Raw genomic sequence first — 14,187 nt, forward strand, 5'->3', positions numbered from 1 at the left:
ATCTGATCTGGGAAAAGCAGTTACTTCTGGCCATTTTAAAGGTTTTGCCAGAGTGGTCACTTTCTTAAATGTATTAAAGAACTACAAGGTAATCTGAGTACAAAACTTATAACTCCTTGGCAGTTTTAGATTTCAAAATTATAAACCTTAGTGCTTTGCAATGGTAATCATAATGTAATTATGATTGTATGTATCCCCTGTTCCCTGTGTTGGAAGTACCGGTTCTCCCTCTAGTCAATCATTCTGACTATTTATGAAGGTACACAGGACTGAGAACCCAGTTCATGAGTTCAAATGTGTGTGTGTGTTTCATAAGAAATATGAACCCACACTTTTGGTGGAAAAGCTGTCAGTTTTCAAATGTTTACCCATGGAGCTTTACTGTTAATTTACCTGATTCTTGTGACTTTGAGAAAAGAAACAGAGAACATATTATAAAAAACATTAAAGACATCGATGTTAAAAGCCCAGTACATCTTGGAATTTTCTAATGTGAAAACTACATACATCTGTACAAGGCTTAGTGTACCAACCTAAGACTGCTAAAGTGTATGTATTTCAATTGCAGGCACCCAAAATGCAACTTCCACAGAACATTCTTGAACAATATGTTATGGACATCAGCTAAATAGCCCATCATCACAGTTACATCATTACAGTTATTTCAAATACAGGTAAAGTCTTTTTTAATTAAATAAAACAATCAAAACATACCCTATAAAAGGGTGTAATGCAATTTGACGCGTTGGCAAGAACTAGGATGTTTTGGAAGCTACACGAAAGCCTTTGGTGACCCCGCATCATCTAAACACATTGTATTTGTTAAGCCCCCTGTGACCCTCAGCACAACTAAAAGAATATCCTGATTTTCTATTTCTATTCGGTCCTAACAGTCATTTCTATTCTACGACAGAGGAAAGCCACTTTAGGTGATGACTGCCACCTTTCAAACAAATGATATTTATAAGCTGCTGTGAATAAATTAATTATATAAGCGACTCAGACATGTCCTGAGGCCTGAAAAAAAACTCACTCTCATGGCAGTGCATCTGTCCCTTACGTCAGTGCTCTATACTCCAAAATATGGAACGACAAAATATGCCTTTAATTTTTATTGAAAGTGTTCTTTTCCTTCAGAAGGAAAAGGAAAGTCTGCTTCCATTTATTTCAGGCAACGGGAAGACAATGGAGCAGCAGGAGACGTTTAACACGGGCATGGTAGTGTCTTAAGCTAATCGTTTTTCACCACACACACGCGCAGCCGTGAGACATCCCTAAAATGTAAAACATCTTGCTTTTTTAATAACCCCTTGTGGTATGTTTTTACTTTAGCAATAATTGTATTTTCTTTTTTGCACATTTTATTTAACAACATTGCAGTGGAGGATAATGGGTTCCATGTGTTCGGGGCACCAGCAAAATGCCTAACGGAGAAACAATTAACTTTATTGGGCTCCTGTTATTGGCAGACACAGCCTTACACCCTTGCTTGTTCATGGTGCCGAGTCACATACGAGCTGCAAAGAATTTGGTGTCCTAAGAAATCACACGGCAACCTGAATTTAGAGCCAAATTCTCATTAAAATGTTTGTGATCCTGAACTCAAAACAGAAGTTAAAGTCCATGACAAGATCAGAAGATAAAGTTCACTTAGGTAACAAAATGTGCAATGATTAGACCAGGGCAGGTAGCCAATGGATGCAAATAGGTCTGTCAGCTTCTTTCTTTCTCTGTCTTTCTTTTTTCTTTCTTTCTTTCTTTCTTCTTTCCTTCTTTCCTTCCTTCCTTCCTTCCTTTTTTCTTTCTCTCTTCCTCTTTCTTTCTCCCATCCTTCCTTTTTTCTTATTCCTTTCTTCCTTCCTTCCTTCCTTCATTCCTTTCTCTCTCTCTCTCTCTCTCTCTCTCTCTCTCTCTCTCTCTTTCTTTCTATCTCTCTGTCTCTCTCCTTTTTCTTTCAAAAGAACACTGCATAATGAGAGACTATGATGCAATCATGGTCCATTGAGTAGGAAGCATTGCAACAATACTGAAATGCAGTTAAGCACAAGAAGTAATGTAGTTAGCTTTTATCAAACATTAACACTTGTACTGGAGAGTCCATAAAATTCTAATTGGCCTCGTCTGCAGAAAGCAGCCCCAAGAGGTTCTTTATGCGCCGAGTAGCTCTGACTCATGCCAAGAGTGTTATGAGAACATAAACTACACTAGCATAGCTGACGTTGACTGGAGAAAGGGACTAGGCACAGGCCACCCCCATGGAGGGATAAGTTAGGTGCACAGTAAGACAAATGCATCCACAGTGACTCAGCCCAGAGTTCTGAACTTCTTGGAAATTTGATGTAGGTAGATTTTTCTTTTTACCTGAAAGATGAGAGTGGTCGGTATATCTTGTGAGAGACAATCATTTGCTGTGGTGGCTTGAATGAAATTATACCATAGGCTCAATATTTGAGTGTTTGTTCCTTGCTTTGTGGTGCTGTATGAGGCTTAGGAGATGTGGCCTTGCTGAAGGAGAGATGTCACTGGAGATGTGCTTTGAGAGTTTAAAGATTCAATGGCATTTCAAGTTTATTCTCTCTGATTCAAGCTTGTGGTCAAGATGTTGAGGTCTCAGCTTTGTCATCCAGCGACATGCTTGTACCATTCTTGTCTCTTCCTGTAAGGAGTAGGGGAAGCCCTGAGTGAGTGAAGTACTGAATTAATGTCCATTGCTGACATGAACCTCATATCCACGTCCAGAACTCCAGTGCCTAATCCCCCGAGTCTGGCAAAGCCTTCTCAGGTTGAGGCTCAAGAGGAATGGAAAAGCATTCCTCCGGAGTGCAAATGTGAGTGAGTTAGTACCATGTGCAAACTAGCTGCTGTAGCTTCCTCCACCTAGATGCTTGTAGCTTGAGATTGCTTGCCTGTAGAGGTCTCCTTCCAAGGCTAGCTAGTGGAGGTTATCCGTGCCCATGGTCAGTGTGAGCACATTCCCACTGAACCCCAACTTTCCTGTACATGTGTCTGTCCTTTCTTCATTCTCTTGCTGCTACCAGTCAGATTTCCATGACCAAATTCACAGGGTTTGTGGCACCATCCTATTTCATAGACTCTAAAATCCTGGAACCATAAGCTCAATAAACTCTTCTATAACTTGCCTTGGTCATTGCATTTTATCAGATAATATCATAAGTAAATCATTGGAATGGATCTGTTTCTCAATGAAGCACATGATATACTCTATACTTACACTTGCACTTGGAATATGTGAATCCTGCCTTACACACACACACACATACACGTACGTATGCATGGGTTAATGTATGTATGTATGCTCCTCTCTGTGAGTGTTGGTATATATATATACTATGGTATGAGTGTAGAAGTCAGAGAAAACATACTGTGTTGTTTCTTATTCACAAATTCTTATAATAAATGGTTCATTGTTGAAGATTGGATGGCCATGATTTCCCAAGGGTCTTCGCAAAGAAAATGATCATTAATGACAGAATACAAAATTCACAGTCAAGATGAGAGAATATTTGAAGAAAGTCTCAATGACTTCGAGATTTCTTTCTCTTGTGATCACTTCACAGTTAGGAGCAGCAGGAAATGTGTGAGAACATCAGAATGTTTGTGAGATTCTTGTAGACTGGCATGTGAAGGCAGAGCAAGAAGGTAGAAAAGACACATGTCCTTCTTTCCACTTTGGATTTAGAATTTTCCTGTTGATGAGCAAAATCAACAGGCTACCATTTACACACTATATTTAATTTTTAATTGGCTACTTTGTTCTTTAAAATGAGTCACGCCGGCCGTATTACTATTTCTGAGATTATTACCCCGTTGAACCCTGATAATCTTGGATATGAGTCGACGGCTGCTGTTGCCAGCGCTGAAATCAGTTGCTTCTCTCATGTAACAAAAACAATGAACATATCGAATATTTCTATTTCAGCTGTCCTTTCATAAATTCCCCTTAGCGAACTGGCTTCTACTTCATATAATTCTTTAAGTAAAACACGCTAGAACCAGTTGTGTGGCACACACAGAATTTTATTTTCACTTTTACTGTACCAGTATTTCCTGGTATTCTCAAATGCGTTGACAAGCTGTTTTGCAAAGGAAGTATGGGATTCAGATGTCTTCAAGAGACAGTCTGCTAAGAAGAATACTAGGGCAGATGGCTTTCGGCTACCACACCTTAACACAGATCAGGCTGCCTCTGGGCTTGAGCCTGGTGGAAAGGCTACTAGTACCTCTGGGGATCAGGCAACACAGATGGAACATTCCTTCTGAGTGCAAACCTTCTTTACCCTCTGGATTTTCTCCTTCCTTTGGTGAGGATTTTCCCCAAGCTTCACTAGATAAGATGTTCTTCCTACTCTGCCTTCCTTCCCTCACTCCATGCATGGATATTATATCCTCGCCACTCTAGTTCCACTGTCTCCATTTTGTCTTCAAAAACATTTCTTTAATAAATCCTGTTCTTTTATAATTCTACCCGGGGGTATTTATTTCCTTAGGTGATTTCTACTGTTGTTCTTCATCTAGGACAAATGAAATCTGAGAGGGCATAGGGCGAAGGGGATGGTTTCCTGCAAAGCAACTCCTGGGCATGGACAAGGTCAAAGATTCAAGTTGCTGTACCTCACGAAAAGAAAATAAGAGAAACAGGAAAAAATTTAAATGTATTGCCTTCATTATTGAAAAAATTATCACTTGAAAAGATGATGGGGGTGCCACAGATAATTTCAGATGTATACAGACTAGCTATAGCTTATGAAGAAATCTTTTAGGAATAGATGTATGTTTAGATATTAGCAATAAAAAAATTTATAAAAAAATATACATATGTACACACATGTATACTACTGAACAAGTATAGTTGTTATAGTGCATACAACCTTATTAAAATTCACCCTACGATAAGCTAATGCATCATGAAATATTTACAACTCAACCATCTCACAATCAACACTTCCTCATTAAAATGTTGTATTTCAACAATGAAAATAACTAATTGGGTTGACAAACATCACCAGAATTATTGTTTCCCACAGCACACACCATCCTACCCAGGCACAGAAGAGCTGATGAGCGTCAAGTTCAGCTTCCAGAGGTAGCCACTAGTCTCAGCTATGTTAACAGTCAACCAGGCAGTTGTGTCCCTGTGCTTAGGAATCACCCCATGTGTTTGGATATGCCCCTACCTTGTAGTTTAATCCTCTTTTTCTTTGGCCTCTAACACAATTTCTTTTCTACAAGTGCACTTCATCAAGTCTGTCCTCTCTCTCCCAGGCTACTTCACACTATATCTGGGAAAACAATCTCATGCAGGCTCCTGTGATCCTTTAAACAGACGGACTATGTGTTAACACTGTCTCAAATGAAGTGCCTGAACTAATTAATGTAAAAGCGTTCTTGAATTCTCTTGGTCTTCCTTTCTCGTCACCGGAAGGAATTCAGACATTTGGCAGACTCAGGAAAACAGGAAGTGTTTCTGTACTGATGCTGATATGAAAAAAGGAATTGATTTCTGATTGTATTTAGCGCTCCATTGATTTGACTCCTCCATTGAGAGACCCTGTTAGGACTAAACAAAAGACACCACTTTTAAGGACTGCCTATGACTCTATGTCTTTGTTGGATTCTGGGAATGCCTGCCAGGGTGGAAGGCTGAGATTCAGAGTGTTTAGGGAGGCTTGCTCAGTGTGAGCCCGCTCACTAAATCATATCTGACAGGCATTTGTTAAAGAACCTTCTCAACTCTCACTGCGTCTCCCTGATCTAGGCACCAGTATCCAGTCCCTACACCAAGGAAACAGCTTTTGGAGTCTGTTCGTATTTACACATGTTGGTTTTAGGGGTCCCCAGCAACACTGGGTGATAGAATACTAACGACCCTGGCCATGAATTTCAGTCCTTGTGAAAAACTGATAGAAGGTTGCTTTGGAGTGATATCTCTGCCGTTTTCAGGCCTTTCATTGAAGAGTCCAGTACGTGAAGAGACACAGAACTTGGGTCTCCTATTTTTCTAAACACAGACCTAAAAAGATGCAAAATTGAAGTATGATCCTATATTAGAAAGGCATTTTTCCATGGCTCTGTCCATAAATTTCAATAGCTGGGGACCCTCAGTGACTCAAGGCAAAGCACCAGCAATCATTTAAAATTCATAATGAGGTGAAAAACCGTCTCCTTGCATAATGACATTTTCTACAATTCAGGAAAGAGTGGCTTAGCTATTCCACAATATATGTGGAAGGCTGGTAGTTGTTATGTAATTCATGTTCTACTTTTAGCTACATCTTCATGCTGTGTGTGTGTGTGACTCCTCTGTGTGTGTGTGTGTGTGTGTGTATGTGTGTACATCTAGAAGTGATAGGTTAGTAAAATTTCTTTGTCACTTTATAACTTAGTTTTGTTATTATTATTATTATTTTATTACTATTGTGAGTTCTCTAACTGAGACTGAAACTCACCCTTTGGCTAGACGGCCTAGCCAGTGAGTCCCTGCTCTTGGCCTCTCTAGCACTGGAGTTAAAAGCACACACAGTCATCCTGTCTTTTGAAGTAGATTCCAGGGATCTGACCTTGGGTTTGAAGATGTTAAGCAACAAGTGCTTTACCCACTGAGCCTCCTCACCAGCACCACAAGCCCCACCAACCCTCTCTTAACAGCTGTTTGCAAAGGAAAACATCTGTCTGTGTCTATTTCATTGCTTTTCCACGTGACACGTGAGTAATACTGCCTAGTAATAACCATCTTTGTGTGTGGAGACCTATCCCCACACCCTGCCTGTTAAATAGGAGCTCCACTCTCAATGCTTACATAGTCGTACATCACAAAACCTAACTCAATGCCCGGCAAGTGTCAGATTTTATGCACACATACAACTTCCAAATAGTTTAACTTGGTTTTCCTCTTAAAAGAACCATTTAAGAGAGAAAAAAGCATAATTGAGAAGTGGAAACTGTAAACCCTGTGATCTTAGACAAACGTGGCAAAGATATTTTAGACAGTATGTCCAAACCAGTTTGTTCTTGTTGAAGAAAAAAATACTCCATGTTTTAGAAGTTAGAATGTAATATTGTGAGGTGATTCGTTCCTGGGCAGAAAGGAAAGCTGTGCCCAAAGTCATGCGAAAGGTTGATGGCAATCATGGTTTAGCATTCAGACCACAATGTACAGGGTGACAGTTTATTTCCTCTCTAGGTTTTAATGAATAAATGCTGTACCTGTTAAAATTGTACAGAAGTAAGATGCATCTAGTATATTGTGGTGATGCCAGTTACCCAGGCGTGAGTTGATGCAAGACTCTCCTTCCATTTGAGGACTCCAGAAATAAAAGGCCCTAACGTGTTCTGCCCATGGGGGAAGGTGAAGTAAATCCTTGAGAAAATTACCTTCATAATTCAAGCAGAGAGATGCAATTATTAATGAAAAAAACTGAGTCTTTTAGGTGTGTTTCTGCTTTTTACATAAATTATCCAGCCTTGCTGTCTCTACCAATTCAGTAATCATATTTACTTTCTTTTTCACTTCTTGTGGTAATTGCCTAGCAAGGGCCAAATTAGGACCTCTTTCTATTCGATCAAAATCACCCACAAAAATCAGGTCCAAACGCCCTGGTTTGTGTAAATGGAAAGTGTAAAATCCTGATTTTTACCTTTCTCAATGCTGATATTTAGGCAAGCTTGGAATTTACACTGGAGCATCACCGAGCTGGAGAATCACTCAGGACTTTCCCAGGCCATGACGTCTTTACCAAAGTGTTAAAGCAGAAAAAGCAAATATATATGTGTGTCTGTGTGCGTGTGTGTGTGTGTGTGTGTATCTGTGTGTATACATACTTATTTATATACATATCATCTGCCATGTGCATCTCACTTGTATCTCTGTCAACTCCTGTTGGATTTCTCAGTAGTAAGTCATTCTAAATTTTATATTCTTGAACTACAACCATTCTCGTTCCACCAGTACTAGTGCTTTACACTTTTACTCACTTCAGGGGAATAGAAGCATTTAAGTGAATTGATGTTTATTATGTCACGTTATTTAAAGAAACTTGTAGAACAAATGCTTCCTGCTGTTGGTATTTGTAAACACAATTTTATTAAGCTAAAGTTATGCCCACTCATTGTGGCTGCTTTCAAATTACAAGAAGAATTTAGTAGGCCAACCGAAACCATATGGTCAGTATGCCATGAGTGTGTGCTGTCTGACCCAATACGGAAAATACTAGTCAATTCTTGGCTTAAGGAGACGACATGTGAACGGAGATACCTCACAGGAAAATCCTTAATATCTATCAACTACAGAGGTCTGCATTTTACAAGTCTTTTTAAAGCTACTGATGTCTGAGGCGAGAAGATGTGGCCTCTCTCTCTCTCTCTTTCTCTCTCTCTCTCTCTTTCACACACACACACACACACACACACACACACACACACACACACACACACAAACATTTGCCGGAAAATGTGAACAGTGACTGAAATTTTTGACATCCAGCCAGAGCGAGTCCATGGTGATACTGGAAGCAAAGCCTGTCTCACAAGTGAGACCAATTGCAGCTGCCATCCGCTGTCAGTTAGGTTTAATTATTAAAATAAAGACAATTGATTTTGAGCACACAGAACCATGGGAGACACGAGGATCACTGTTCCCAAATAACTCTGCCCTGAAAACTCGTAAAATTACATGATTTTGATTGTCCTCCTGTCATTGTGAAAACCTGTCAAGCCTCCTTTAAATAAGAATGCAAATTATTAGGACATTTGCCCGGGACTTTGAACTGGTGAAGTGAATGAAAGAAACGTGCATGTACTTTGCAGAAGAGTGGGTGGATATGTTTTCTATGTCGAGGCCAGAAATATTTTTTCTTTAAGAGACTGAAACAATGACACCAAAAGGGAGATGTTTTTACAGAGGCAGACTGTTGCAGAGTTGTTTCTGTGTTGAAGAAAACGGCGCTTGGGTTTCTGGGCTCAGCACAGATGTCTGTCTGCATGCCATCTAATCTGAACACTGGGCGGCACTCTTGGCACACGTGGTTCTGTTTCAACTGGATGTTCTTCCTCTGGGCTAAACTCCAGAGACACAGATGTGGAGAAACAGAGGTGGGTAGGGAAGAGCAGAGATAGAGGAAGAGACAGACAGACAGATAAACCAACAGACAGAGCCAGAGACATGGAGGGAGGGTGGGAGAATAGGATTAAGGAAATCTGAGCTCTGATTTATCACCAGACCGTCTTCTGGGAGATGTTTATTTCCCTAAACACACACCTGTGCAGAATAACCTGCTGGATTTGGTAACAAATCTCAAATCTGTGACAGGATCTTTTGTTTGCTAGTTAGTTCGTTTGTTTTTTGTTTTCAGAATTAATACCTCACGGAAAAAAAAGTAGAACATAAAACAAACACTCACTAATGTTTTCTTTATTGTTTTGTGTAGATGTTGGGAATCAAAATTCTCCTTCCACTGATGTAAATTTTGAATCTGATATCAGACATGATTCAACAGAAATATTTTCACATAGATCAATATATCACCTCTTGTGTCCAACAGTATTAAAGGTTCATTTGCAAAATTCTGCTCTGATTTAGTAACAGTTTAGTAAATATTTGTAAAGTTTAACTTTTCCAATTTCTTTTTCTATCAAAGAAAATGTTATTCTCTCTCTCTCTCTCCTCAATGTATAAATTTGTGCTTTGGTACATTAAATTTTCTGTCCATTGTGTTTTTAATCATGATCTCCAGCATCTATCTTTTTTTATTTCAAGACATTTTTTTTCTCATAAAGGTCCAAATAGAAGCTCTGTGAAGGGTTAATTCTGCTGGACAGTTGTGCTGTCTGTTTTTTTTTTTTTTTTTTTTGGCAACTTAAAACACTGCTACACTTATTTGAGAAGAGGACACTAAAATTGAGAAAATGCCTTCATAACTTTGGCGGGTATGCAAACCTGCAGTACATTTTCTTAGTTAGTGATTACTATGGGAGTGCTCAACCCAACCCGTTGTGTGTGGTGCCCCCTCTGGGCTGGTGGTCCTGGGAGCTTGAAGGCAAGATGCATAAGCCATGCAGAACAAGCTAGCTCCATGGTATCTACATGAGCTCTTGACTCAGGATTTCTGGCCTGTTGGAGTTGCTTCAGTGACTTCAGTTGATGATGAGCAATCATGTGAAAGTGCAAATGAATCGAACCCTTTCATCCCCAGGTTGTTTATTATCATGGTGTTTCATCACAGCAATGGGAACTTCAAGTCAGACAGAAGATGCAGGTGATAGACAAAAGAGCTTGGTTGCTATGTTACAATAAAACCTTACAAAGCAGTATGCATAGACTACTCAGCACTGAGAAGGACCTCACTCAGCCCTGGGAAGGTACTCAGCCAGTCCTGAAAATGTATTCACTCAGCCCTGAGGAGTACGCCATGGAAGGAGGTCAGGCCATGGAGGTTATTCAGCCCACATATGGTGGAGGGAGAAGGTGGAGAAATGACTGTCAGGAGTTGTCCTTTGACTGCCGCAGGAGCTCCACATCATACACACCCCATTTTACCAGCCAAGAACTAAATAAATGAAATAGATTTTAAAATTAATATTATACAAGATGAAGGAAGTGGGACAAAATTTCCAGTAAAATGATATCATTATCATATAAAATGTGACACAGACTGGAATAAGAGGAGAGGCTTAATCAAAATATGCATATTCAAAAACACATAGTTTTAAGATATTCATTATTTGTCTTTTAAAACATTTTTTGTATAGTTTTATCTACTCAGATTGTATTTTTTTTCTGGTTTAAATGACTCTCTTTGACTTCCCAAGGTAAACATAAATTGAAAGAAAGACCTTGGGGATCTATTAATAAGCTCTATCTATGCACTTGAAACCTTGGTGTCTCCAGCTGTCATGGTGTTTGCTAACTTTCTGCGCATATTCTCTTTCTTTATAAATCTCAACACTCATTAAAAAGAAAAAAAGCTATCGTGGAGAACTTCTTAAATGAAGCAGAATGCTAGTATTCACCTCTAAAAGAAAGAATCTATGTTGCTCAAAGAAGTGCAGAAGGAAACGTGTGTTGACACATGTGTGGTTATCATCTCCTTCTAAATGCTGGGGTTTCTGTTTGAGAGCCCAGAAGATACAAGATAAAAGGGGTGGTTAGCAGTCATTACCTGGAATAGTCTATACAAAATAAACTAATGCTAAATGTTTAGAGAAAACGCAAGCTAAACAATTCAGCCATACATTCCAACTTTGTGAATGAAAGTTTCAAGAAATATGCTTAACCTTCCACTGACATTTTGCTAGGTTGATAGATGAATCACATAAAACGTCAATGATTACCCAATCCTAATTACAATTGATGTTGACCTGTCCATTGCCCACTAAACAGCTATCCTTTGACCACTTCTGGGTCATTAAAAATTTACCAACATAACCCTATTTCTCACTGCACTGAAAGCTAAGAATGCCATCCTATTGCATCTGAGCTCTGGAGGGAAAGCTGCCTGTCTATGATTACACCAACACGTTTTAAAAGTGTCTTGAAGCTCTATGATGTGTTATTGTAAAAACAAAACAAAACAAAAAAACACACAAACAAAATTTAATGAAAGTGTTTTCATGTTGGAACACTGGATTTGAGGAACCTGGACTGCGATGACTCATATCCTACTTCAGCAAAATCGGTCTGTTGTCATCGTTGAGGAGACAGTCATGTTTTTACACCAAAGACTTGACATAACACAAGCTGAGTGAATACCAGAACCCACAGGAATCACGCATATTTTTTAGTAGATACACTAGTTCACCAAAGGCTTAACTGAGAATTATGTACTTTGTGAAAAACTGAAAGAAAAAGGGGGATTTTGAAATCATATCTCTAAGAGTGGGTATGGAAGTTCTGTGGGCTTTATTGATCTAATGACCTATCTAAACTTCAAGACTTTAATATTGAAAAATGTGCTATTTATTTCTTATAAATTCCATTATTCCTCATAGTAAATCTTTTAAATTTAATCTCATCAAGTATGATTTCCTTCAATAAAACCAAAGATTTTATTGGAGATATCATTTATTTAGGGATAATACCCAAGAATCTAGAATGTTTGAATATACACTGCATTGATTTCTGGTGAAATCTTATATTCTAGATTTTAGTTATTTTTGCATAGAGACAAGTATTTATAGATTTTATTGGACTATATATTTTTCTCTGCTCCCTTTTTCTCCCCCCCTTCTACCCTCTCCTATGTTTCCCATGCTCCCAATTTACTCAGGAGATCTGTCTCTTTCTACTTCCCATGTAGACTAGATTCATGTATGTCTCTGTCAGGGTTCTCTTTGTTGTCTAGCTTCTCTGGGGTTGTGAATTGTATGTTAATTTTTCTTTGCTTTATATCTAAAGGCCACTTATGAGTGAGTACATATTGAGTAATGTAACCCAGACCCAGAATATAATAAGTATAGAATATAATAACTATAAAAATTTTATATTGTTAGCAAGATAATGAAAATTATAAATTCATAATAATTAATTAATTTATTTTATGAAGATAATAGAAGGTCAACATTTGGGGTCCTTCAGGTGGCATCTACATTGGTTTGTTCTCTCATTGCTTTTTTTCTGACCTAGTTTGATATCATCACATACAAACATTAAAAAGGTCATTTGATAACATGATTATCTAGTGAAACAATACCAGTCACTATCCTCCTAGGCCTAGGTCTATAATTTTCCCCATCATGAGCTGTTGACCAAGTTTACCGGATGTGAAATCCCTTCTATACAGCAAGTCTCAAATCCATTCAACAAGCAGTTGTTTATCCCTATAACCACCAAGCCACTATTGCATCAGTAGACACAACCAGGTCACCATAGAATTCAGCATCCAGTCACAGTATGGACATCTTTTCTTGTTCAGCAGCTGGGCTAGAACATCCTGGCAATGTGAAAGCCACCCAAAGGGAAAGAGTTTACTGATCTGATTTTTTTCACGTTAAATTATATCCATAATAATAGTGCACCTTATTGCTCAATTCACATTTTGGACAATTCTCAAAATTATATCTCAAATCAAGCCTTAGTTCTGATTTCTTCAGTACAACATACAGAAGAATATATTCATTTGGTTTAAGATGAAACACATATCAAATGGCCAAGCTTTCCGATTGCAAACATTTTATATATTATCTGTGCTCATCATGGTCATGGTTTATGTTTTATTGTTAATCAAAAATAAAATAAAATTTGGTAGTACATGTTCATGAAATACATAGAGAGACAGAAAGTTGTTGGAACATGTATTTTATTAGCAGATGCATACTATATTGTGAACCTTACGTATAAAAGAATAGATGGATGAATTAGAAAATTTAAGTGACCTAACTGTATCATGAGGGCCAGCTTGTTGGGGTTTCTGTCCCGCCCAGTACCCCAACAGCCAGCAAGCAACAAAGAAAATAACACAGAGTCTACATCAGGTTATAAACTGATTGGCTCATTAGGTCAGGCTTCTTGTTAACTCTTATAACTTACATTAACCCATTATTCTCATCTATGTTAGCCATATGGCTCCGTACCTTTTTCAGCTGGGCAGGTTACATGCTGTCTCTTCGGTGGTCTGCACAGGAATGGCTGAGGAATCTTTCTCCTCCCTAGCCTTATCCTAGTCTCATTACTCCGCCTCTACTTCCTGTCTGGTTGACCCGCCTATACTTCCTGCCTGGCCAATCAGCGTTTTATTAAAATACATGATTGACAGAATACAGATAATTCTCCTGCACCATTTCCCTCTTTTTTTTTTTAACAAAGGAAAATACCCATAGTTCATTTGTTGGGAATGTGGGCGTAGTATTTCAGGCTACTTTCTGCTGGTTGGGGGCGCTGATAATCTTATGGGGACCTAAAGAAAATTTAGAGTTATAATCAAGTCATGACTGGAGTATCCTGTGAGTCTCGATCATCTCAGGCAGCAGTCTTGGATCAGTTCTGGATGTAGACCTCTGTCATCTGGGCCATCTGTTCCTATCGGAGATTTTTCAGGAGGTCTCCCTTGGCCAAAGATGATTTTTCTTAACTCTGAATAAATCCAGAGCCTCTCATTTTCTGTGGAAACAAAAGCAAAATCTCTTCTCCAAAGTAACATACCTTTTGACTTCAATTTTGAAGCCAAGGTATTTTCA

This window comes from Myodes glareolus, chromosome 9 (genome assembly GCF_982192425.1).
Source record: "Myodes glareolus chromosome 9, mMyoGla1.1, whole genome shotgun sequence".
NCBI classification, from domain to species: domain Eukaryota; kingdom Metazoa; phylum Chordata; class Mammalia; order Rodentia; family Cricetidae; genus Myodes; species Myodes glareolus.